Raw genomic sequence first — 26,734 nt, 5'->3', positions numbered from 1 at the left:
GTGAGGTCCTTTGAGATCAGTGGGTGTGAAGTGCTGAAGAGCTGTAGCATAGACTTGCTCCAAATGAGCAGAACATTTTTTTGAGTAGGAGACAGTATTTTTAACCTGCTCCCTCAAAGCTGGAATGATGTTTGCTCAGCTGCTAGTATGATTGTGGTGAAAGATACAAATAACATAAAAAGGAAAAGCAAGTGGCTTGGTGATGTTGATAGTAAATACATTCAACAATGTTACTATTATGAGGACACTTCCTTTTTTGGGAAAAAAAATGCTACTCAGCACAAAATCAGCAGAAGTTCCTTTCCTTCCCAATTCTGTGTGGGACTAAACTTCACAATTTACAAGTCTATGGTCTTTACAGTAAGTTGATATAAGCAATGCTGACTACATGCCTTGCCCAACAGTGTGTGGTCAAGTGCATGCTAGTAAAGATGAAAACTCTTAGTGGTTTGGCCCAAATTCTTTTGGCTCCATAGGCATTCTTGTGCTGCACGTCAGAATGGAAACTGAAATCCTCTGAAATCCTACTACAGCTGAGATTATAACACCATGAGTGAGAAAGGAAGCTCTCACTCTGTAGGCAGACATCTCAACTGATTTCTCACCAACGTGATGTTGCTTGGGATCTCCCGTCAATAATAGAGTCCTTCTTAGGGTAAAATGTGGCAGACTGATTTGAAAAAAGTCTACCAGAGGACGGCAAGATGGGGGGATTGCTTAAACTCCAGTGCATTTCTCAAGATCAGGCTCAGAGAGTGCCATTGATCTCACTCTTCTGCCTGTGTAAATTTCTGCCATCTGAGAACTCTGGTGGGATGTTTCTGAGATAAGAGCCTCAGCTTTGATTTAACTGCTTGCTGAGCTGTGATGCACTGCTGAGGTGCCAAGCTCATGGATGATCTCAATGGTGTAAATGCCAGCTGAAAATATCAACAAGAGTGAAAATTACACAAAAATTTTCCTACTCTCTATTCCCCAGAAGCAAAAGACCTGAGATTTGTTCTTTATCTTATAATTAAAAAAAAATGTCTAATGCAGGCAAGAATCTTTACTCAGTATGATCCTTGTAGTTAAAGAGTGGAAGGGGAAGCTCCTCAAAGGACTTTCAGCTTTTTATCTTTGCTGAATCTATTAGGCATGGAGGTCCCAAGAACTTCAATGAATCTGTTTGTCTAGATGGGCTTCACTCATGCTGAAGTGGGGGTCTAAGGACAAAATCCCAGTGAGACTGAGTGGAGTTATCAAAAGATGAGGATACCTCTGAGGGGCTGGGCTAACCTCAGTGAACAGCTGTGGAGGTTTCAGTGTCTCACCCCCTTTGAAACAGAAATGCTAGGGAGAGTAAGGCCCTATGGGCTGATCTTTCCCAGGTTAGAGAAACTGACAACAGCTGTTGGAGAATTGTATAAGTTGGCTTAAAATTTGAATCTTTACCACTCTAGATCAGCACTTTCCTGTGCTGCTTGGAAAGGGACAGAGGCTCCTCTGTTCTGGAGACTGCTAGCAGCTTTGTCCTCCATCATCACGTGCATAAGTGCTGGAGTGAATGTGAAACACTGGCCCTCAGGAACATGAAATCAAAGGGTGCACTGAAGTGGTGAACGTGAGTGAAGCGTGGGGAGAGAAAGCTGCTCTGGGAGGATGGTGCACAAACTGTAAAAGAAACTGTTGTGAAAGGCTTGTGTATAAATCCCTGGGACAACTAGGGATTTACATGCACTAGGGATGTACATGCACTTAGTACATTGAGTTGGGTAGTTCAAGTCATTTGTGGAATCCTAGTTCCTGCACAGTGTATTTTAAGACCTTTGTAGGACAAAAAATTAACTTGTGTTTTAAGTAAATTTGAGAATATATGGTATGGTGCCTGATACTTCCTTCAGACTCTGCATCTACAGGGAGTGCTCCTTCCAAGTGCCAACTCCTTTAGAAAATTTTCTCAATTAAAAAAAAAACCCAAGCCAAAATGCAACAGCCCACATCCCCAAACAGATAACTCTTTAAAATATGAAAGCTGTTTTGGAAAAGTTGACTACTGATATGTTTTCTCAAAAGCATTTAAAAAGTATCTGGCTCATCCCAGCTCTCCAGAGTCAGGCCCCACAGAGCTTGAACTTAAGAGTAGTTGGAACAGATCTTCAGGTACTGTGACTCAAAGTGGCCCTTCTGACAGAAATGTAGTAGTGCCAGCCTGTGCTGTCATAGGATTTGTGTAAAGCAGATCCCTTTAACAGAAGTAAAACTCATGTTCTAATAGAGTAATTGCCTTTTGAACTTCAGCTAATGTTTGTGATTTTTTTTTCCATTTGTTAGTTGTTTTGACCTCTTATGTGAACTTGAGTAATGGTGCTGTGGAGGGGGAAAAAACCTTTGAAAAGAGGAAAGTAACCCAAACCCATCTATTTTGAAATGATATGAAACAGCTGACTTAGTATTGCCAAATTCTTGTTTTAGGGCTGATAAGCAATTTGTCTGTCCCTAATTCCTTCTTTTTTTTTATAATTTCTTTCAAAATGTTCTTTTATTATTGCAGCTTATGAGAACTTGTAAATTCCTATAAGCTTGTCCTTTCCTGGATAGGCTGTGCTGGTCCTTCAAGAGATGCTGCTTAGACACTGATGCAGGACTTCTCTGAGCATGTACCTTTCTGCTGTTTTCCCTCTGCCTCTCAGCCAATATTTTTTATTCTCTTCTGACCCTTTTGCTATTGTAAAGGAGCAGAACTGGGTTACAGTTTGGCCACTTACACCTCCTTAGGTGTAAAGTAGTGGAGTAAGTACTGCAATCTCTCCTCACAGCCAAGGAAGCAGGAGGGTCTGGTTTGGAAATGTTTCCGAGACAACAGAAGTTATATAGTTTTCTGCCAGCTGTCAGCTGGTGTGCAGTTCTGAAGATGCACAAGTTCTTTCATGGCAGGAGCTTAAACAGCTGAAGGAGTAATGTAGCAGTCTTTTCTCTCCCCTCAGCATAAACAAATCTTGTGTCATACCCTTACAGCACTGATGGCAATAACAAAACTGTGTGTGATGACTTTTGCCACACTGCTGTGTATGGCAAAGTAGAACTACAAATACCCCAAACTTCATGTCCTCTTTCACTTTGTTCCTAGGATCTGAAATCTTGGCATTGCTGCTCTGCTTCCCAGAGAAAAGAAAAAATAATTTTCCCCCTCCCCTTCCTCCTTGTCACCTATTGTGGATGATGTTGTAAAAACCCTCTCTTTCACCTGCCTCCATTCCCCCTCAGGAATAAAACTGCACTTAAAGCTTGCTTGCTTTTCTGAACTGGCTTTTCTCTCTCTTCCTTTCATTAGTCAACTATTAACTTTTCTTAGTAGTGAGCAGTTGCTTCAGGAGTATTCTCCTAGAAGCATAAGGGACCGCATCTAACACTTCTCTGGCTGTACTAAAAGAATTTACAGTTTGAGCCTCTTAAAATGCTTACATCACTTGTTTTTGTGTTTTGCAGAGAACTACTGAAACAATAAAAATATTCTGTGTGCTCTAATTTGCTTTTCACTATTTGAAATTTCTGTTTCTGTTATAAACCCTGGCCAACCAGGCTTTAATCACATTCATGTTTGATTGCTACATCTCACAGATCCAGTAGCTGTTATGCAGATGTTAATGGTAGACTTTCTGCAGCAGGCCTTAGCCCAGGCAGAGGAAAATCTTCAGAATTTGGCCTGTTGATTCCTTCTGTTTGTAACAGCTTCCTGGGTTTTTTTCCAAAACTTCCAAGCTCGTTTTCCATTTCTTTAAATGAGAATTAAATCACTAAACTTTGCAAACATTTTGAGTAGAGTTAATTACACTGATAGTGTTTTTGGCATAATTTTTGCACAGATTAATCTGTTCTCACTTGCTTGGGCTAGCATGGGGGAGTGCTGTGCAGGTTGGGATAAGTGGATGCAGATTGTACTCACCTGGCTCAGCTTCCCTGCCCTGGAATGCCTCTTCGCTGCAGCTAGTCTGAACAAGATCCCAGCCCCTGTGGGGAACTGAGGTGTGAGCACAGCTACTGTGAACTGCTCTTGACACCAATGGCTGGATTCTCTGCAGTCCAGGGGGAGCACACAGGACCAAACAAAAGTTTTTGGTCTTGTTCGTTTCTAAATTTGAAATAGCAACAAGGAAAACATGGTTGGACTGTCAGAATTTTTGGTTTTGGTCTCGTTCCTTAAAACTTCTAGTAAGACATCCTCATTTCAAGTGAAATGAATAAAAATATTGTCACACCCATGGCACTGACATTTTCTGGGGCTACAAATAGAATTGGAAGTGTGTCTCCATATGCTGGAAGGAATCACATGATTCTCTCCAGGGCAGCCTGCAGCCTGAAAGTCTTTAGTATGTAGGATACAATAGCTAGACATAGACCCATTACTATGGTAAATTTCAGAGTGTGTTTAGAAGTTGATAGCAGTATTTTGAGACTCTTTCAGGCTTTCTCAGAAAATGTACCTTGTTAACGAAATGTCTTTTAAGTAAGTTTTACTGGTGTCACTACTAAACATAGCTGTACAGTCAGGAATTGGAGGGAAAACCAGGATGATGGTATCCCTTAGCTGAAATAGCAGATGTATTATGCATATCAGCTCCAAGAAGGGTAAACATGTGTCCAAGGTCACGGTTTCACCCTTGGCTGACTGAGGTCCTTGGGGGAATTTTGGTTTTGCCAGAGTGTATTTAGTCTCTGAGAGTTGCACATCATTTCCCAGGTGCCTCTTGTTTTCTAAAGTCCAGCTTCAGAAAGCTCCATGTTCCAAATTGCCTCTTTCATAATCAGCTTTGGCAGACTGTGCTGCAGAAGTATTCTGTGTTTTAGTGGACCCTCCACACAGGAAAAACTAACTTGCATTCCTGAAAAGAGACCGCAATTGAGAGGGGTGCTGCAGCAAGTACAGATGTGCATTGTCAAGTATTGACAAATTTCTGTTTAGATGGGGAGATAAATGCATATCTAAAAGGTCAATAAAAGGAAAAACTGTCACATTTTAAGAAGAGAATCAGCTGTTGCACAATTTAAGCTTGTCCTGATTATGGGTGAGAAGAATCTCAGTATAGTTTCAGAAACTGCCTTGAAGCATTGCAATGTGGGTTTTTTTCCCCTCCTTTGTCACTTCCTATCTTTCTGAATAAGCTGCTTCCTGCTACCCCAGAACAGTCAGTGCCACCCCCTAATTTACAGTTAGGAATGCAGACACGAGGGAAGGCGAGGGGATGAAATATGGTGTCAAGTTTGTATCTGCTCACATTTCACACACTAAGGAGACAAGCCCCTTTGGCCAGCTGCCATGGGGAATTTTCTTGCAGAAGTAAATAAGTCAGAACAGAAAGAACTCAGATTCATACTACCCCAGCTGCAGAATGTCATTAAGTCTCAAAGGGTGCTATGTGCATTGTGTGAAAGGAATTTTGTAATCTGGCTGTAACTGTAGTTGCAAAACTATGTTTGAGTTTAAACCTTTATTTTGAACTTTTAATTATTGGCTTGTTTCTTGCATTCTGATTAAAGCACGCATTGTCTTATAGTTTCTATTTTTAAACCAGAAGAAGGTTTAGATTAAAGGTTTCAATAGCAGATGAGTGGTTGATTTTGTTTTGTTTTCTTGTTTCTTCCCGTGCCAACTTTGATCTAACCTCCATTTCCTAATGCACTTTTTAAGGGTGCTTGAAAAGGGAATTAAATCTATCAGGGCAAACAAAATATCATGTAGATGGCTTTTAATTTTAAAGTGTCATTCATTATCCAACTTTGTGATCCCAGTAATCAGAAACTTGGGCATAGGAAGGGCTGTTTTCTTTCTCCCTCCTCCCCTTCCCACCCCCCCCCCCCCTTTTTTTTTTTTGGTTTGGTTTTTTTTTTGGTTATTTTTTCCCTTAAAACAGGTAAGAGTTTTGCTAGTAGGTTTTTTCCCTTCAGTTCTTTTTTAGTGTGATTTACATGAGTATGGCATCTGTGAAGTTGGTCCTGGTATACACAGGCAGAGTCTCATGCTGTGGCTTCATAGCTCCAGAGGAGAAAATAGGTTCTGTTTTGGTGAGGTGTCTTCTGGTGCTAGTACTTCTCCAATTTGGTGAAGGAATGAGGAACATGTATGCCTTTAGCACTGATTTTTGAGATAGAACCTGTTATCTGGATGAAACAAATATCTTCTAGAAAAAGGCATTTTTATAGTTGCCATTTAATCAGTTTCTATGTATCTGGAATAATACACAATGGCACAACTTACATTATAGCTTTTCTTTAAATGTTTTGGATGTTGTAGGTGCCATGAGTTGCCTGGAAAAAGGCTGATGCCTGCAGAGCTGCAGCCACTAAACCCCGGGTCCATAGAGAGCTTTAGAGCATCGAGCAGCCCACGCAAGGCTGTTCTAACTGGGGTGGTCTTTGAACCAACTGAGTACCAACACTGCTGTAGTGACTGCAGCCTGCTTGGATGGCAGCAGAGCAGGGGATGTGCCTGCTGGGACACAAAGCCCTGGCACCTGGGCCCACATGGCCCCCTCAAACCTTCCTCTTGCAGAGTGTTATTGCTGGCAGGTCTGACTTAGATTCATCATGTCAGAGGAACCAAGGCTTGGCTTCATCACATGCTCCCAGTCTCATGTCCCCCATCTATAATGACATCTCGTTAACAAAAACTTCAACCTAAGCTTTAAACTGCCTTGTACTTTGTGGTCAGTGGGTAAAATTCAGGCCACAGCCTGCCAGCTCCTAAGCATCCCATGTGACACTCGCTGGCTCTGTCAAACTTCCCTGCAACCCAGGGAAAGGGAGGTTAGAAATAAAAATACCACCTGGGTGGGAGGCAGAGCACACGTGTGTGTTTGTGTCATTGCCCATTAGTTCCCTGAGCTGCAGTTTGGTGGAACGTGTACCGAGCACCACGCCAGGAGACAGTACATCCTGCTCCCAGCTCTTTCCCCCAACTATTTTTGTGCTCTCCACAACTGTTATTAAGCAAGACCACAGAGTATTTTTACAGCATAAGCAGAAGAGGTCTATGCTGCATTTTAGGGCTGTGAACCGTCAATAACCCACGCTGAAATATAGGGATATGTAATGCCTTTATGCAATCTGAAGAACATGTCCTGGGATAAAAAGGAATTTGGATGTTGATAATATTTTGCAATGTTTGATCAAACAGATTAGTTTGCATTTGGACCCACCTCTTCTCCCTCTTTCATTTAAAATGCTGCCTATAAGGTTTTTAAAGGCTTTATTATCCACATTTCTGATAACAGAGTTATAATTTCACTTCAGTTGTGGGGTAGCAAGAGTTGCATCGGAGATCCTAGACTGGGCAAAGAACAGTAATACGACAGATTGTTCTACCTAGGCTAATAGAGCCAAGCAAATGGAAATCTGTCCTAAGCATGGTGTGTCTGAGACTGGGCTTGGATCTCTGGGCCTGGATCTCTGCTCTCCTGAGAGTCTCTGCAAAGTCCTCCTTATTAGAGCTGACAAGCCAAAATATTTATTCTGGATATAATTGCTCTTACTATAATACTGGACGCTTGCAAAATGGACACATTTTAAGAATGCTTTTGTCCAAAATTTAAGCCAGCATTACATTAACACCACTGTCTTCCTGGTTTGTTCTCTAAAGAATTTTTTTTTTTTTTATGCTTAAAATTCATGGCTTTATCTATTGCATATTTCAGCAGGATCCGCTGAGCTTTAAAGTTAGAAACTTCTGTCCTGAGTTATTTCCTATGCACAACTAATTGTTATAGCTGAGAAACTTTTTTTTTTCATTTTTACATTCCATTTAAACACCATTTTGAAGTTTTGATGCCTGGTTTAAACCCTTTGAATGCCATTAAGTAACTGCATTTACTAGACTCAAACTTTTGAAAGATTACATTTCAACAGGGAGATTAGGACAAGGTGGTTCATTTAACTTTGTAAATTATGAAGGAGGCAGCTGAAAACAAGAGGGGTTACACAGAGTGCATGCTCAGTACTGTGCTCCTAAGGATGGACACGGGATTGTAACCAGGTGTGCTCTGGAATATTTCTGCTCATCATGCTGTGGCAGTCCCTCCATGGAAATTTCTTGGGCTATTTAGATCTGGAATTCATGTAGAAGACAGACTGCTGCCTCCTCTTGAGGACGTAACAAATTTAATTAATTTTTTTTCTTTTTAAACCTAAGGTGATATCAGAGTAAGTGCTGGGAAAATTTGGCCTTTTATTCCCCATTTTTTCTTGGTCTCGGGCCCTTGTGAGTTGTGCTCTTATTTTGTACAGGAGATTACTGTCAATTAAAGCCCAAGGTTTGGAAGAAGAGGGGTGGAGGGAAAGAAGGTACTAAATTATCTCCGAGTTATTTGAGTACACTTTTAAAACATGGAGTAAGCACTAAGAGAAAGGAAGTTAATGACCTGTTTTTGTCAGATGAGGCAGACAGTAGGTTTTGAGGAGTGGAGCTGAAGTGCCCCATAGCAAGACAAAGTTACTGCTCCTTCCTCTTTAGATATTAACTTATCCCATTTTAAGAGGGTTTTTTTTGGGTGGAATTTCAATGTGGCAGCTGATGCAGAGCTAACAAAACCGAGCTAAAATTTCCCCTGGTGTTTATGGTGGGTGGGAGCGCAGTGTGTCGCGGCTGTGGGGGCAGAGAGGGCTGGGTGCCACCCTCGGGAAGGGGCTGTGGGGCTGTGGGAGCAGAGAGGGCTGGGTGCCACCCTCGGGAAGGGGCTGTGGGGCTGTGGGGGCAGAGAGGGCTGGGTGCCACCCTCGGGAAGGGGCTGTGGGGGCAGAGAGGGCTGGGTGCCACCCTCGGGAAGGGGCTGTGGGGGCAGAGAGGGCTGGGTGCCACCCTCGGGAAGGGGCTGTGGGGCTGTGGGGGCAGAGAGGGCTGGGTGCCACCCTCGGGAAGGGGCTGTGGGGCTGTGGGGGCAGAGGTGGCTGAGGGGCGGCTGGGGCTGTGGGGGCAGACGTGGCTGGGTGCGAGCCCTCGGGAAGGGGCTGTGAGGGCTGTGGGGGCAGAGGTGGCTGGGTGCCTCGGGAAGGGACAGCCGGGGCTGTGGGGGCAGAGGTGGTTGGGTGCCTCGGGAAGGGACAGCCGGGGCTGTGGGGGCAGAGGTGGCTGGGTGCCACCCTCAGGAACGGGCCCTGGGGCTGTGGGGACCCCGCAGTGCCCGCGGGGCTCGGCTGGGCCCGGCTGCTTCCCCTGCGGGACTCAGAGTGAGTCACATTGCCGCGGCGTTGCTTGGCTGATCTGCTTCAGCTGCTGGCTGGGGTATTTATCTGCAGATGAGTGTGTGAGTGTGTGTGTGTGTGTGTGTGTGTGAGTGTGTGTGTGTGTGTGTGTGTGTGTGTGTGTGTGTGTGTGTGTGTGTGTGAGTGACTGACTGACTGAGTGAGTGGAGCGAGCTAGGGAGAGCTGCGGAGTGGCTCGGCTGGCAGATGCAGGGTGAGGCAGGGGCTGGGCTGAGCATCAGCCGGGTGTGGGAGCAGGGAGAGCGGCGGCATGTCTGCTTAGCTTCCTAGCATTGCACAAATGCACAGGGATGAAGACGTGTTGTCCAAAACTTTCAGGTGCCTCTTTCATCCTTTCTGTCAGATCCAGGATTCTGGAATCCTGCTTCTGGTCAAGCCTTGGTTTTCTTCTCTAAGGAGGAAATACTCTTGGAGGTTTATGAATAAAAGCCTTGACCTATGCTGCGCTCCTTTTCTGTGAAGTGGTGTGGCTGGGGGCAAGGGCCTTCTCCTCAGGAGGGAGACAAGCTCTGCTTTATGCCCTCTCCACCTTTAGCACAGGAGTAGTAATAGCAAATCCCAGTCTCTTCTGCTTTCCTTTCCAGCCACACCCTCTTCCCTTTCCTGCAAGAGGTGCAAGCCTCAGCCCCTTTGCAGAAATCTGTGGCCTTGCCAGACTCCCCTTTTCCCCTCCATCACCTGCCCAGTGTTGCTGCCAAACTTCTGTCATCCTCTCAGAGAGAATAAGTTTTGTTTTTTTTTTTCACTGAAGCAGCAGATTTGGGGTTTGCCTGCGTACTCATAATGGTTTCTTTGGCTCTGCTCCTGTCCTGGGTGCACTTCAGAATTTCTACAGGCTCCGCATGTAGTGCCAGCTCCATGGGTGGCCTGCAGAAGATGGGTCACTGTGGGAGCGAAGCAGGCTGCTTGTGCATTGCTAGGAAAGGTCCTGACCGTGGTGGGCAAGCCCCTGTGGAGAATCTGCCTGCAGATTCTCAGTTGTGATATCAAGCTCAGATCAGTGCAATGCAGTGTCCAGAGTGTGGGGATGGGATTCAACACTGACTTTTTCTACCCTGGCTTGGACTGTCTGTCCTTTGCTCCTTGCAGTCTTCACTGCCAATTTTGAGACCTTGAAATTTTTTGTCAGTTGAGAAAAGTCAGGGTTAATTTAGGTAGATCTTTTACTTTAAGTGGTGTTAGCACTATTCTGGATGTGTTTAGCTAAATGATGCTTTTTTAATTTTTTTTTTTACCTCCACCAGGCTTTCACTTTCACAGATGTGAAACCTTTCACTGTCCCTTTCAAGAAATGCCACAGTGTTATTCAGAGTTGTTAGATTAAGGTTATGAGTAAGGATTTTTGATGCAATGCCTCAATATGGATTTGACAATATCCAACCACTTGTGATAACAGTTGCACACAATCCAAAGTGGCTCGTTATGTTGGCTGGGAAAGAAAGAGTGGTGATGTTGTCTTGCTTTTCCTGCACCTTAGGAATTAAAGAAACTGGAAAGGGGCTGTATGGATTTTATATAACAACTTAATGTTTTAAACATTTCTCTATTTGTCTGGAATATGAGCTACCAGTTCTTTTGTTGTTGCTGTTGCTAAGTTACATACAAGTGTTTCTTTATGAAGTGACACCCTTAAAAAAAAAGCCTCCACTGTTTTGAAAGATTTTGCTGAATCTTGTTTTCTCCTTTTCAAAAAATTTGTTTAATCCTGCTCCCTTCTTTCCTCCCTGCACTTCCTCCCCAGGGCAAAGGGAGATCATAGAAAATTATTCTGTGACAATAAGTCTAGAAATAGCAAATGATGATAATGAAAAAAACACAAATGTTTGGTTTTGGAGAGGACTGATTAGGATTGCTCTGATGTGTTGTAATTTTTGTGCACCCATCTTACACAGATGCATCATCCAGCAGGGTGCATTTTTCATTGTGCATGCTAATCTCTTCAGTGCCTGCCAGACCTCTGAAAAGTACCACAGTTTTTACTCTATAACAACATGTGAGTTCTAAGTAGATCAGCTTTTAGGGAATATTTTTGTTCCTTTTGACCATGGAGAAGTCACTGCTGTTGTAAGTAAGGGCTGCCCATTTTAATATGGGGAATGTTGGTTAGGGTGGCTAAAAGGTCTGACTTCTGAAAATATTTCTGCAGGTAGTGAGCCAAGTTTTGTCCTGGCTAAATCCACATAACTTCACAGCACTAGTGCAGCAGGAGCAGAGAGCCTGCAAGCAGCTGGTCCCTGTCAGGGGGGACAGCAGAGCCAGCCAGAGGAGACAGAAAGCTCAAAGCATCTTTTCCTCCAGGCACCCACTTCCCCAGCAGGGCTGTGAGCTTTTTCCACCTTGTCTTCCAAAAGGTCTGCTGGGAAAAGGGGGCAATATTATTGAGTATGTGCCTGCTAAAAATATTGTGAAAAGTGTGAGAGATGGCCAGGTGATCTGGGCAGAGGATGAGCCTCACTTTGGAGGATGAGCCTGGGGGGATTGAAAGCTGGGTGCTGGCTCTCTAAACAAGACTGAAGTTGTTTTTCCATAGCCCCTTAAAATCCTTCTGGGCAGAGGCTTTTAATTGCGATGTGCTTTGGAGGAAACTTTAAACCAACTGATGGTTAGTTAACATTATAGGTTCAAACAGGATATGTATCAAATACCTGGAAGGAAAGTATGACTATTTTGGATTGCAGGGAAGCCCAGATTTTGCATAGAAATGCCATTTCAAAGCTCCAAGGCAGACACAACAGTTTTCCTGAAATAATACCAGCAGTAATCCCTTCAAATATCCCCAAGTGTATTGGCTCACGCATGTTTTAAAAATTCTCTCTCAGTTTTGATATAAAAACTTGCATATTTCTCTCCCCTTCACCATATGAAAATCTTCTAAGAATTTTTTATGAGCTTTTGTAGACTTCAGAATAAGCCCTCCTTCCCCTCCCCTTCCTTACTTTCTAATCCAATTTAGTCAGATAGTTACTTCAAATCCCTTGGAGGCCTGTAGTTTGTTCATTCTCCCACAGTGCTGAGATTTCCCTCCAGCCCAGCTGGCAGGAGTTTTTAGAAATAACAATATCTCAGGGGGAAGGAGCTGAAGATTGAATGGGGTCTTTTGTCCAGGTCTCTATGAGGCCAGATTAATTATGCATTGCAGAACACAGTTTAAAGCTCTGAATTAGGTCCTCATTGCAATGAAAGGAGAGCACAGGCTTGAAAACTGAAAGAATTCCCATTTCTATCACAGGGACAGACATATAATGACTGAAAGCAGGAAGAATTTTTGAAAATTGCAATTAAACAGTATTTTGTATTTACCACTCAGTAGCAGTTGTCTTAAGCGTTTACAAAAGTGATTCTTTGACATTTTTTCACATGATCACTCCATAGGTGGCTGGACTTTGAGGATTTTCAAGTCTTTTCTGTGTTACTAGGCTACTCTTGAAAGTACTTGTGCTTTGATGAATGAGAGGGTTTTTTTTTTTTTTGGCCAGCACTTACCTGAATAGAGGTCTTTAAAACCTCAGCAGTACAATTAGCAGTTGGTCAGATGATACTGATGGTACAGGAAAAAAGCGAATGGTTTTCTCCTTTACTTCTGGGGATTTTCTAAAGCTGCTTGACCCAGTGTGATGTGCAATAACAACATTTTTCTTGGTTTTCTAATGCACTTTAATTCCAGTTTGAGGAAAGTAAAACTCTTTCGTGGATAATAAGTCCATAATGCTATACAGCTGCCAAATAAAAAGTTGTCCACAGGCATTTGTATTCATAAGGGCTCTTTCTGTCAGTGTGGGAGATTGTGTGTTCATAGGGGACAGGGGCCAAAGAGGGATAAGGAAAAGGTTAGCTATGAAACCTCTTACTCTAGAAAATCTTAGTACTTTTAGATAGGAGCAAAATGGGATGGATAGAGTGTGAGCAAAATAAACTGATTATTTTCCTTTTTATCATCTCCTTGAAATCCCATGTATGGAATAACATGCTGTGAAATAACTGTACCATAAGGAACTCTGCAGTTGAATAATTTTATTCGAAGATTACAAACTGTAAACATCCAAAAAGATAGCCAAATGCACACTTAGAAAGATAGCAGTGTTTTGGGACTGAGTAAATAATTTACTGAATCACACTAGAAAATGTATAAGCAGAAGCTTAGTGTGGAAGTAACTTGATCCAGATATTATGCAGGAGAAACATTTTTACAGAGCAAGCACAAAATAATGAAAATTAATAATGTGTTTGGTCACTATTTGAGGCACACGGCTCATCCCAGATTGTCTCCATGTTGCTTCTCAAGATGTTCAAGGGTTAATTGAGAGCTGTGTTGAGTCAAAGCCATTGCTGCTGGCAGGGAGTGGAGGAATGGGCACCTCCAGCATTGGCCTCCTAGAGTTTGCCTTGAAGGGGGCAGAGTGGATGTGGTGGCTGTGTAAGAACAGTTCCCAGCTGGTGTGCAGTTATGGAGGAGCTGCCTGCAGCTGGCCTAATCCAAGGTCACTTCAAGTTGCTCTGCTTTGTTCCCTACATGTCACAATGGGGCTGCTTGAGAGGCAGAGAGAGTGAGAAGTGTGCTGTAATGTCTGGTGAGGACACATCCAAGGAGTTTACCTCATACCTCTTCTTCTCTATGCTTCTGCTTTGGGTCTGCTTTGCTCTTTTGCAACAAGAGCTGAAGAGCCTTGTTTTTCTCTTCTCTTTGCTTGTCCTGGAATGAACCAGCGGGAGTAATTAGTACTTCCCAAGTTTTTTCCAAAATTCAAATTGAAATAAGGTTTCTGTGATTTGAAAGAAATGCAAATGTTTCCTGTAATTTCATTTGCAAGCATCTATACCAATGAAGAAAGAATATAGCTCCCATGGACTTGAAGTGCTTGGTGAAAAAATGCTCCAGAGAAAGTACTGAGAAGGCTGGAAAAAAACAGATCTGCAGAAGTATTCTAGCTCTTAATATATGCTATTTGAACCTTCTCATTCCAGGTTGCAGATCATACACCAACTCTGTCTAGGTGGTCTCTAGAAAATAAGAACAAAAGTCAGGTTTGCCTGGTAACTTGCAGAATAACAGTAGGACTACTAAACTAATTACAATGCTGCGTGCAAGAAGTCTTTTCCATGTCACTGATCTTGCAACAAAACCAAAAGATCTTTCAAAGGTAAGAATACAGGGACAGCTAGAGCTGTCCAGAGCTTTTTCCAGCAAAACACCTTCTTCTCTAAAGCTGATCAGAATGAAACAAAATGTAGGACAAAGGGTCAGCTTTGATCTGTTAGAGGTGAGAAAGGCTTGCTGAGGAAATGGGCCTCTTTTTAAGGAAACCCTTCTAATGGTCTGCAACACAGCCTGCTGCCAGTCTGCTTGGGAGCTGCTGTAGTTAAGAACCTGGGAGCCTCACTTGGAGCCAGGAGGTCTCAGGGCTTCCATGTCTGTGCTGGTGAGTCTGCAGGCTTGGCCCTAACTTCCTGGGGCCACAGGATTGTTGTGCTGTCAGCTGCTGGGCAGAGAGAAAAAGAAAGGATTTCACAGTCTTCCAGAAGAGTGTGTTGCTTGGTGAATCTCAATTTGAAAGTCTGTGCATGAAAGCATTTTCATTAAAATAAAATAAAAATAAATGTATTAATCATTCTGCCTTGAACTTAACATTAATAAAAACTGGAAAGATTATGAAGTTAATGCCAGGACTAGGAGTACAGTGTCAGATTTTCACTTTTGGATCCTCATTATCTACATATTGAACAAACCTGTCAAAAACACTCAAGTGATTACATTTAATTTATTTAATTCCTTTCCTCCTCAGACTTCAGCTCTTACATATCTGGAGAAATGTTGTATTTTTCCAGCAGAAGATCAGACCTGTTTTAGGGTTCAGAAAAATATTACTCAAAAAAAATCAACTGTCTATTTTGAAAACCCTGTTTGTCTAGTTCAGATGTTTTTCTGTCATTCTTCTTGTTGTCCAGTGAAAATTAAAATTAAGTAGAAAAACCCTTTTAATGTCTGAAAGTGACCAGTGTTAATCCTTAATATCAGTAATGTTAAAGATAAGAATTCTGTACATTAAAATTACACAAGCTTAAAAGCAGAAGACCAGCATTGTCATGATGACTGATACACAGTTGTCTGTTAGTGGGAGATAAGGAAACTTTATAAAAATAGTTGTTTTTTTCCTCCTCTTTCTAAGTGGAACTTGAAATTATTTCCCTGAGCCCTACCAGAGCAGTTTCAGGTGATCTAAAAATGCTGAATTTTATCCAGTTTAACTGTAAAATCTGGGATCTTCAACACTTGAAAAGTGGATATATCCCTATTTGTGGAAGTAGAGGCTCAGCTGCAGTTCAGCAGTTTGGGCCCAAATAATCCATGTGTTTTAGCTGGAGTATTTGCTTTCATGTCAAGAGCCATGCTGCCGCCACTCAAACCTCTCAGGTTTTTTTTGGCGGGTTTTTTTTTGGTGGTTTTTTTTTTTTTTTTTTGGGGGGGGTTTTTTTTTTTGAGCTGTGTGACTTTTATGCATTTTGCTCTTACTGAAATAGTTTAGTTTCTGAGTTCTGCATATGTGCAGTTGTAAAGAAATCAAATATTACAGCTGGAAACTGTGAGATCAGCCTTGTCACTGCTCTGGCCTCCCATTTACCGTGAAAACAAACACAGTTCTCTTCTCATGTCTGCCAGCAGGAAGGGGGTGGGGAGGCAGGCAGAAAGGCAGAGGAAAGTTTTTTCTTCAAAAAGGAAGAAGGTCAACTATTTTGGGAAACCAAAAGCTCTCAGCAATTAGGAGAATTCTTTTCTCTGCTCAGTGATTAGAGAAGTCTGCAGGCAAACAGCAATTGCTGCAAACAGTAGAGTCTTGAAGATGGACGATACATGCCTTTGCCTTTGCAAAGAAACATGTCTTTGCAGAGGATGAAGTGAATAATGCAACATATTTTGCTGTGCCAACAGTTAAATCTTGACATGGAATCTATAAATCTTTGTACTGGGTAAATCAGTTCTTCAGGTACAGTCAGTCAGCTGATGTGCTGAAAGCAAGGACTGCGTGACTGATTTCTACCGCCTGCTTTTGACATCTCTGTGGGTCTCGCTGTGTTTCTTAAGGCTGTATCCTCCTAAGATAGGAAAAGAAACAGACCTTGGAGAAACTCTTACCCACAAGATGCAAAACAATGAAAAATTTTAATTCAAAACTTAAAAAAAATTAAATTCTAAAGCTGGGAAATGCTGTTATTGCCTGAAGAAACTGCAGAATAACTTTTTAATGAGGCTTTGTTTTGGAACCCTTGAGTTAGCCCCACATGTCTTACCATGAGTTCAGTGTCTTTGCACTCTTCTGGCAAGCAGACCCTCAAAGGAGTCCACACAAAAAATTGCGGACATGTTCCTCATTACTCTCTTGAATGTGTTTGTGAGTGTCCTTAATTTCTTTAGGTTTCACGTCATTCCAATCAATAGTTAGAAAACTAGTACAGAGTAGAATCTGAAAAGCATTTTTTTGAAATGACTTATTAAGTCATCTGGTCTTCTGTTCTGCTAGTTTTTGTACAATGAAAATTCCCTCAAAATTTTAAGACATTTTTCCAAAGCCTGATACTTTTTTGTTCAATTGTTTTTTTTTCTCTATAGATGCATTACTTTTCTTTGCCTAGAGTTGTAATTTGCTCTCTTCATTCTTAATGTTTACATTGCAAATACTACCAGGCTGGTATTTACAGTCCTTTCTCTGAGACCTCTTAGATGTGCTAGAAATATGTTTATACTGAAAATTAAATAGTAATCTATTACAAAGCATTGCTTGGCTCAGAAACTGCACTAGTTTTTTTCATATGGTTCTGGTAATCTGATGCTCAGCTGACTGTAGTATTCCATGTAGGATCATATGGGAACTGTATTAACTGTTAAAATGTCCAGTCTGCACTATCTCCAGATGCATATGTGCATTCAACACAGAGTTGTATTGATCTTTGCAGCTGTGTTGCAAGCTGTTGTTTATTGCCTGCCTGCAATCCCTCCTAGGTGTCCTTTCTTCATTCCTTGAGTTTTTCATCTGATTGTGGGCGTACGTGAGGACATTCTTCCAGATGGAGTCAACCTTTGTGCAGTCTTCTAGTGGCTGTGCCTCTTTTTTGTTCACTAGTAACTGTGGAAAGAATGTTTCCACTTCCCCACATCCTTTAGGAAGAACTATAACACAGAACAAACTTGGCTTTCCTCCTTTCCGTGCTTTCAATGAGGGTTTAGCAGAATATCTAGTAAAGCAATTCAGATCATGCTGCTCAAAGTATCTTTCGCTGGATGCCAGAACTGGGTGCCTCCACGTAGGCACATCCTGGAAGGCACAGAGTCCACAACACCAGTAGGGACTTCGTAGCCTTTGTCTTAACTGGAGCTCCTCTTGAAGCATTAGTGATTTTCTCAGCCCCTGGAGTAACTATTTCCTTTCTCCATCTTGAAGATAAAATTCCCACTCAGAATGCACTCTGACTGAGCTTTGTGCTGTCCTCTCTATTTTCCTGCAATACCATTGCCTGTTCACTGGCTTTACAGGCAGCTAATGCTGTATTTGGAGAGGAGCACTGTGAGGAAAGGGCCAGAAAGAATCCTGAGGGAAAGATCCTTTCCTAGTGTTGGGTGTGCACAGTCTTCTCAGGCCTTATCTGTAGTAGCTTTTTCTTCCCCAGCTGACATTATCATGACCATAATTCCTGTTTCAGACTGCGTGTTAAGTGAAAGATTTCTTTTGCTATGGATTTTGTTATAACATTTCCAACCTTTTCAGACAGTGTTGAGATAACATTTGCAGCATCATTGTGTTAAAAGTTGTTTTTATGTTTTATTGTTTTCATTAAATATTTAAACACATATTACATATAAATTTTATTTTAATTAAAAATTCATATATCTTCTGTAACATTTTGTTACCAGTAGTAACATAGAATGGAGGGGGCAAAAGAAGTATTTAGGACATCTGATATGTCCATCTTTTGAGAAGGCTGTTTCATTTCTGTCAGGTCTCTTGGAGATCACATACCCTCATTGCAGAGAGCTAGAATACTTTGAATGCTACGAGGAGGGAAAGAGGGGGGGAAATTTTGGCCAACAGTCAGAAAGCTGCCTCAGGTCCTTCATCTGACAATGCTTGTGCCTCTCCTGTGCTAATCACAAGATCATTAGATTATCTAGGAAGGCAGTTAATGAGGCTGATATAGTTACAAAAATTTCTGCCACATGTTGAGATTACTGTGCATTTGTCAAGTCCTACGTAACGAGTTTAAATTGCCAGTTCATTGGGATGCATAATTATTCTGCTTTAAGATCATTCTCTTATTTTTTGGGTGTCTTTGTGGATGGGACTGGTACTTTCTGTATCTAGGAGTACTAGTGGCCAGAGTACTGCACTGGAGTACTGCTGGAAGGCCTTGGAGAAGATCTAGCCAAAAGTATAAAAATGGCTATAACTATAACCCAAACCATTTATTCTTTCATTGTTCATCCTCTCTTCTCAGCTGTCATCCTATAAATGCAGTATGACACATCAAAAAAACCCAGTGAAGCTGTCCAACAAATATTTGTTCACAGTAGGTGCATGATTCATGAGGTGGTGTTCTGTCAGCATACGGACATGTTTTTTTGTCCTGTTTATTATTAATTACTTGGAATCTTATAATCTTCTCTAATATTGCACTTCTGCAGTGTTTATTTTGGATAATACAGATTTTCATTTAATTTAGATGCTATAAACAATGCAGTATCATGAATCACTATGCCATAGGGACCAGTATAGTTTTTAATAGAAGTCACTGGCATACATAATTTTTTTTTTTTTTTTTTTCACTTATGAGTGGAGATTTAGTGTGGGTTTTCTTATCATGGCCTAGGAAGGTTTGTGGGGTAAGTGTAAAATAGTTCAATCATAAGTGGAGTTTCAAGTAGTAAACGTAAAATGCATTTCACCTACACTTAATGGTCTAAATTTGGCTTTAGATGCCTATGAGTCATTTTCTTTTTTAGCTTTCTTTTCTCAGTAATAGAAAAAAAACTTTGTCCAGGGAGTCATTCATCTGAACTGTGTAAACTACCTAAATTAGGATGGAATAATTAATCTCTGGTAGCCCCAAATCTTTTTCTGATGAATAGGGTGCAGGAATCCTTGATGATATTTAGAGGTTATACCCAGCTTTTACATAGGTAAAAGCAGATGGGATGAATCTGCCAACAAAGACAGCTGTAGCATTCAAACAAATATCAACTCTACTGCTCAAATATCTTCTGCTACTCTGACATGGAGTGAGACTTAAAGAGGAATGAACTGACATATATCGCTAATATGCTTTTTAGCACGTATTTCTGAGGAATGTAAAAGGATTTAATTAAAGATATGGCTCTGAATGAAAAAGAAGTCTTCTCATTCAACAGAAGTGCAAACACAGCTATGCCTTATAACTCATTGACTAGTTGCACAAAATTAATGTGATTGACTTGGAATGTAGAATCATATATGGGGCCACAAGTCTGGTGATAGTTCTTGTACTGCTGCTTGCAGAATGTTCAGAAACTTCTGTTTAGAAGACATTTTAGGGAAAATTTTTGTTTTAGAAAACAAGACTGAAACTTTACCAGGCAATGGAAGATTGTTGTGCTGTGCATTTGTCCTGATGAAAATCCTTGCAGTGAACCTTAACAGATGGTGCTGAAAAACTGAGTGGAGCAAACTGGTGAAAGTAGCTACATTCACTGCTTTCACAACAGTGCTTTCCACCAGTCACACATCTTTCTGAAATCCATTATCCTTTTTGGCTGTAGGGCAACGTTTTCTGAAACTGAAGTTAGACTTTATGAACGTGTTCTAATCATGTTTTGATGATTAGGTACTGAAATAAATTATCTTCCTTCAGTAACAATTTTATGAGTGTCCAGGTTCCTGTCTCTCTGTGACTGCTGCTGAAGTCAATGGTACCAGTCAGAAAGTGCTTTTTTTGCAAAGGGTTAATTTCAAAACTTTTTTTTTTCACTCTGGTTTATAAGGTCATAACTTGCTTTCTTTCTCATGTGAACATCTAAATTGGTTAATTTCGGTTTTCCATAGGAGTATTTTAAAAGCACAAATGGTCTCATTCTCTTCTCACTTCAGGGCAATGCTGACATGATTTTGGTTTGGTAGTAGTGCCAATTCCACTAGGCCCAGGAACATCATCATAGGCTTTGTTCAAATTCAGGCAAATTCAAGCATACCAGGCAAGATTTCAAGTATTAGCTAACATTATAATATATAACTCTTGCAGCTAACCAACAATTTGTTCAAAATTTACTCCAGAACTTGTATTTGGGACTTGAAAAATTGGTTGGTCATACTCAATAACTGTGTTTTGTGTTTTCTTTTGCTTTACAAAGACAACAAAATCTTTAGCAAATTGCTGTTTTATGTAGATTCACTGGCATTATTTTGCAAAGCCTGTGCAACATAACAAGTCATTAAGATTTCAAAGTTTAATACACTGGAGGGAGAAAATTAACTAAATTATATAAGACCTTGGAGCAGTAACTATTTTATTTTCCTTATGCTGTGACATTCAATGACTGTAAATTACAAACCAGGATTCCTATTCTTATGCAGCTGCTGGTTTTGCGTGTTTCATTCACAAGGCTTTTTCATGAAGCAGCAAGCTGACGCTTGCCACGTTTTCAATTCAGTTTTCTCAGAGCTCTAGATTGGAATGACAGAGGCTATGAGCAGTGTTTAAATCTGTGAGCTATGTTTGATTTCTGTAGGCATAGGTCCAAAATCAGTATATCTTTGTGTTGTTTCTATCTGAAAAAATGCAAAGCATTTTTAAGAGAGGTTGGTGCCGTTAGCCCTATTTTACAGATATAAAAACTGAAGTAGGTCTTGTATAGCCTTGTGACCTACAGTTAGTTAAACAGTATTGCCTGGTTTTCACTGGGAACTCATGGAAACAGGACTAATGAGGTTTTTGAAGTGGTTGCAGGATTTGAGGTCTGAATCATAATAGGCAGTTCTTGTTTCCTGTTTAATTTCTAAGGTATTCTTATAACTAGATCTTAAACCTGTAGTACTTCACTGCTGTTGCTCATTCTCTCATTGATTTGGGAAGATGGTCAATGTTTCTGTGCCTCAAAATGGTATAAAATAATTGATGTTAGCTTCACTACAAGAATTAACTAATGTTTGGAGCTACTAAAGTGAAAAGAACCTTGATTATAATTTATCCATCCATGTTTGATATTAGTAACTTTTAAGTGTTCTTTCTGCTGAAACAAAGGATAATCTTCCTCCACACATACAGCTTGAGACTTGTTAGACCACAAAATAATGGGGCAGAAATACTTGTGATCTTTGGCTAACAGAACTGAGGACTGAATTTTTTAAAACAAACTGTGCCTGAAAACTTTTATTCCCTTCTTTCCAGAATTCTTCATTTCAACTCAAGGAAAATAGAATTGACAAATCAAGAAAATCCCTGAAATTTAAGGTAAAACAAAGAAAAAATTCTTTGTACATGTAAGATAATTATTTGAAAATCAACTGTGTCTGATAGAATTTTTCTGATAGAATAATAGAACTTTCTGTTTCTGTATTAGAAATAGCTTTTGTATTCTTCAATTTTCATCTCCTTTATTTCAATATATGTGATGAAATGCATTGAGGTTTATGTATGGATATTTTATCAGTCAATCTAATTGTGCTTTGGAAGTTCCTATCAGTATAATTTTCCAGTACCTTACAAATCCTTACTTTAAAATTAAATACCCTTTGCCCAGATATCCTGATTCCATGTGTCAGAGTTGAAGTCTGCTGAAAGACCTTGGAATCTTTTACTTTGGGATCAAACCTCCCAAAGATACTTTGGCCTAAATTTTGTATTTACTTAGACACAATGATATAAACAAATTTTCATTCTTTCTTAAAGAATGAGCTGATTGTTAAGTATGTTAGCCACTACAATGGAAACAGAATCATAAGGAAGCACAATTTAATAGTGTTTTGAGTTCAAGCTCCATTTTGAAGAGATATTTGGTACAGACATTTTACACTAATTCTAACTCTATTGCAATTTTATTCAAATTTATTTCTTTTATTTAAATTTAAGCAAGGAAGTAGTTTTTTATTATTTACCTAATTAAATATGTTGACCAATATTAATACATTCATTACTGGCATAAAACTCCCAATGAATCCAGACAGAAAGAGCTGCCCTGCATTATTTCCTCTTTATGCACTCAATTTAGATCCCTTAAATACTTACATGCTCTTATCCATGGGCCTGATTGATTTTAATGGTATAAAAGTGGCTGAGTGGCTGCAAATGAAATTCCTCACTCAGGAAGTGACCCAATAATTATTTCTGTGAAAAATTGCCAAATTTTCCTGATAAGCACTCCAAATTATTTCATCAGGAATAAACACATTTCTGTGAGAAAGATTGCTCTGAAATGTAAGTCTTTACTCTCAAAATTAAGTCAGAAAAGCTATTCTATCCATACTGCATTGTGATTGATATATTTTGATTGTAAACCCAGTGTTTCCTTTGGACTTGCCAAAGAAATGAGGTTTTTCCAAATGATAAGCAAGGAAAACTAGCTTGTTTCAGAGGTATGGGAGGGACAAAACTATGTTTCCTCCTCTATTTTTCTTTTCCTCTAGCAAAAGCCAGTGAAGGGGTTTAGGGAAGAGTCCCCTTAAGAAACAAGCAGAGATTGTTGTGAGGGAGGGAGAAGAGATTGAGGGAAAGCACAAAGTGCTGTCATTGGAGAGGGCCAAGACAGCTGAATCAGGGTGATAGAGACTTTTCATTATCAGAAACAATTGCTCCAGCAAGAACAGCATGGGAGTTCATGAAATGTTTTGAACTCGGATTCCTGATAGGAGCTCATTACATAACTTGTGCTTTGTGAGTGCTGGCAACTGGCAACCTACAGAAAGATGCAGCCAGAAGCAATGTGCTCAGCTGCTTGCTTTTTTAAAAAAAAAAATCACCTATATCTGGGCCAAGCATAAAACAGACAAGCCTATCTTTACCCCTCCCCCTTCCCCCCTTCATCAACAGAAGTCTGGTTTTCATCACAGATTAATAAACGAAACCTTCCATCATTTTTCTCTGCTTCCCACAGCCTTTTGGTAGGAGTTAACAATGCTCCGAGTCAACATTGCCACAGTGCTTGAAATGTCTTTGCATGTTTGTGCACTTGAAAGAGTTGTGGCGATAGGATTAGAGAAAGGCTTTTAATCCATCAGTGCCTACAACCTCAAAAACTTTGGGATGGTTTTGATCACATTTGGTTTGACAAAAATCTGTTGAACTGTCTTGCTTATTGTCTTTTATAATAACAATAATTTTTTAAAAAAGAGCCCGTGTTATATATTCAACTGTCTCCAGAAGTGATTATTTGTATCATATGCTGTTAAGGAAATAAGTCTAAATGCTGAGGAATTCCAATTAAGCAGGCTCAGCTGGAACAAATAGCCATAGGATTTCACAATACTGTTCTGAAATTATTGGCAGGCCCGGAAGCTGGGGAAATTCTTGAATTTTGGGGTTTTACCATGGTGGACATAGCCACTAAATCTTATTTGTTTTCAAATCAGTGGGTTTGTAGACCGTGTGATTTCACAATTGCTGTCAGAGGTTGTTCCTCTTTCTTACTTTCTCTTCCATCTGCCCTAAAAAAAGAAGAAATTTTTGCCAAACAAGCAGAAACTCTTCCACATTTCTAAGAGGAGTGTTTATGGGACTAAACACCATAGAATTTCCTTGGGTTCAGGTGGTTTATTTATGAGAAAAAGATTTGGTTATTTTACTTGGAGGTAGAGGCAATTCTGTTGAGCCCTTGAGGGGAACCACATTGTAGGTATTTACTGAATCTGTGAAAATTTAACAGTAAAATCACCTATTAAGTTCTGCTGTAATATATAATTTTCTGTGTAGTATCCCATCAAAAACAAGTTTAAACTTTTATGTGTTGTGTAACTCTAATTCCCTGTTTATATGATAAACACTTCTCTGTTTTGCTTTCCAAGGGCCATCATTCTCTGCCTGCCTAATCTACTGTTGCTAACAAGACTGACAGTAACAAACCAGGGAGGAACAGCCTTCCCTGGCCCTTTGCTTTCACTCTTCCAGGTGAACACACGTCTTTTTCTCCCCTTTGCCTTTCCTCTCCTTTGCAGAGAAAGGAAACCATTTTTATGTTGTGCTAAGGAAAAGTGATTGAAAAGTGGAAGCCCATAGTTTACTCTTCAGCAAGCAGAGATCTGTTTTCAGTCTGATGTTTGGTGAAAGGAAGCTTCAGAGCTGCAGGCCAGCTGCCAGGAATGTCTGATTTCCTTTCCACCCACTCCTGTGATCCTCCCTTTTGGCAGTGATTACTGATGACCACAGCTGTCATGCTAGGTCATGGTAAGCTGTCAAGCAAGGTAGTACATGAGATATACGAGGCCCAGTCCTTGATCTGAAGAACAAGATCTTAAATTGAATCTGGTATCAGCCAGCATGTGAACATAGCACAGCCAGAAGTGCTGGGCTGATGTCAACTTGTTGTTCTGGTTCCTTGAGGAGATGGGCAAGCTGTAGGTGCTTTTCTAACCTTTACACAGCTCCTGAAGCATGAAGAGGGGTTTTAATTTAGTCAGAGCAGACGATGGTCAGGAATGAGCAAGTCCTTCCAGCCAGCTGAAATGAGAAATAAGCACTTTGTGTGGCTCTCACCCAATGAGTATGTAATGATAGAGGCCAAACTCTGTAATCAGTGATCAGAACAACAGCATTCAGGTGGTTGTGCTGTGTACAGCACTCGTGGGTGACCAACTGTTGACATTATGGATGTGACTGAAAATCAGCACAGAATTGCAGGCTTAAGAAAATGATGGATACTTTTGTCAGGGACATAACTTCTATAAATAGGACTTGCACTCTGCGCAAGGCAGTATTTTGTTAAGCTTCGCGTGTTCAGTGCCAAGTGCATGAATGTCTTCTGAAGGGGTAATATTTTACTATGTTTTATGCTGTTATGCTGGGTTCAGAATGCACTTTTTGCTGCAGCATCTGTTCTTCTTCTAGTGGCATATTAACTAATGTGACTAAAATCCATTAGGTGTTTGCTCTGTATGCCTTCCTCCGGAGGGGGAGGCATTTGCGATGAAGTGTTGGTTTTTAAAACATTAAAGAAAAGGTTGCTTTCTGTTCCCCAGAGAAAAAAAGGTCGACACTAGAGGGACAGAAGGTCATAAGTGCTGTGATTGTCCATTGTTTTTGTGGGGGTTTATTGCTGCTTTAGGCTGGCACAGCCAAGGAACTTGCCTTCAAAACAGTGTCAGGGTATGTGTATGTAGGTGATGCTGATTTCCTTTGGTTCCCATTTAAAATGACAGGGTCTGATACATGTGGTCTTGCTCCAGGTGGAGAATGATCACCTTAGTGAGTTCCACGTGAATTTCATTTGATATGATTTACTCCAGAACAGCAAGCATAATTTCAGCCCTTTTGCTCTTTGTTCTCAAAAAAACACCTATGGCCTTGGAACAAATCTTACATAAAATTGAATTGACTTTATGAAGCTCTTACACAAAGTTGGTGAAAATTCCAGGAACCATTTGGACAAGAGCCAGTTTCTTAACTGATTTCTCCTAGCCAAAAAAGGCAACTAATGACTACTTTCACAAGGCAGGGGAATCCACAGCTACAGCTAAGAGGGGTAAAAAAAATGTCATAAATAAACAAGTCCGTCCACAAACCCTTCCTCAGGAAACCAGCATGGGAAGCACAGACATTTAGAATGACAATCCAGCAGGTTTTGCCAAAGAGAGACTTTCCAAAACAGCTGTAGCAATGGTTGCAGTTTCCTTGAACGTCCCTTTTAATAGCATTACAGCCTCAACTGTTTATATGTTAATCTAATTGTTTTCTTGCTGTCAGCTGTATTTATTGCCATTGTATAAAGTTGTTAACCTTCATAAGTAACCCTTGAAAGGGAGTGACAAGCTTCAATAAATGCTGCTGTCCATGAACCCAGTTACCTTTCAGCCCCTGTTCATTCAGGTACAGTCAGTTTTGAGGCTGGCACATAAGCTGTTCTTCCATCTCCCTGTGGGATAGAATTTGCTTCATTTGTTCAGAAAGCTTTTCATAACTGTCCCATGTCTGGACCACTCAGGAGTGAATATGCTTCTTCTCTTTGAATAATGGTTGAACTCCCTGTGGAAGAGGAGGTATTTAAATAACTGTGTTGCCATGTAGAGTACCTCATGATTTCAATCCTCAGAGTCCCTGAGCTATCTGAGCACATATTTATAATCAGCTTGGTGAATGCTCTCTCTGGCTATTTATCAGCAGTGAGCCTGTGTTTCCATTTTACAAGTGCAACTCTATAGCTTAAGAATATGGTATGTCCAGTCGTTAGCAGAATTTTTAATATTTTTTTGTCTCCAAGAGCAGAAAGTTCCCAGCACAGGACAAACCTTCTTTGTGTAACAAATACACATATACTTTTTTCTCTTTGCTTTGCTAT

General features: G+C 40.6%; 1 long non-coding RNA gene across 2 annotated transcripts in view; it reads left to right on the top strand.

The window, feature by feature from the left end:
- The window catches only part of LOC132324723 (uncharacterized), a 168,562-nt gene that overhangs the window by 37,882 nt on the left and 103,946 nt on the right, over positions 1-26,734 (top strand). For both annotated transcript variants that reach the window (XR_009485713.1, XR_009485714.1), the window contains exon 2: positions 21,640-21,702. This is a non-coding gene — a long non-coding RNA (uncharacterized LOC132324723). The remainder of the gene's footprint in view (positions 1-21,639; positions 21,703-26,734) is intronic.

This window comes from Haemorhous mexicanus, chromosome 3 (assembly GCF_027477595.1).
Source record: "Haemorhous mexicanus isolate bHaeMex1 chromosome 3, bHaeMex1.pri, whole genome shotgun sequence".
NCBI lineage: Eukaryota > Metazoa > Chordata > Aves > Passeriformes > Fringillidae > Haemorhous > Haemorhous mexicanus.
Note: the sequence above shows the minus strand (reverse complement) of the source record. Positions and strands in the feature narration are given on the sequence as shown.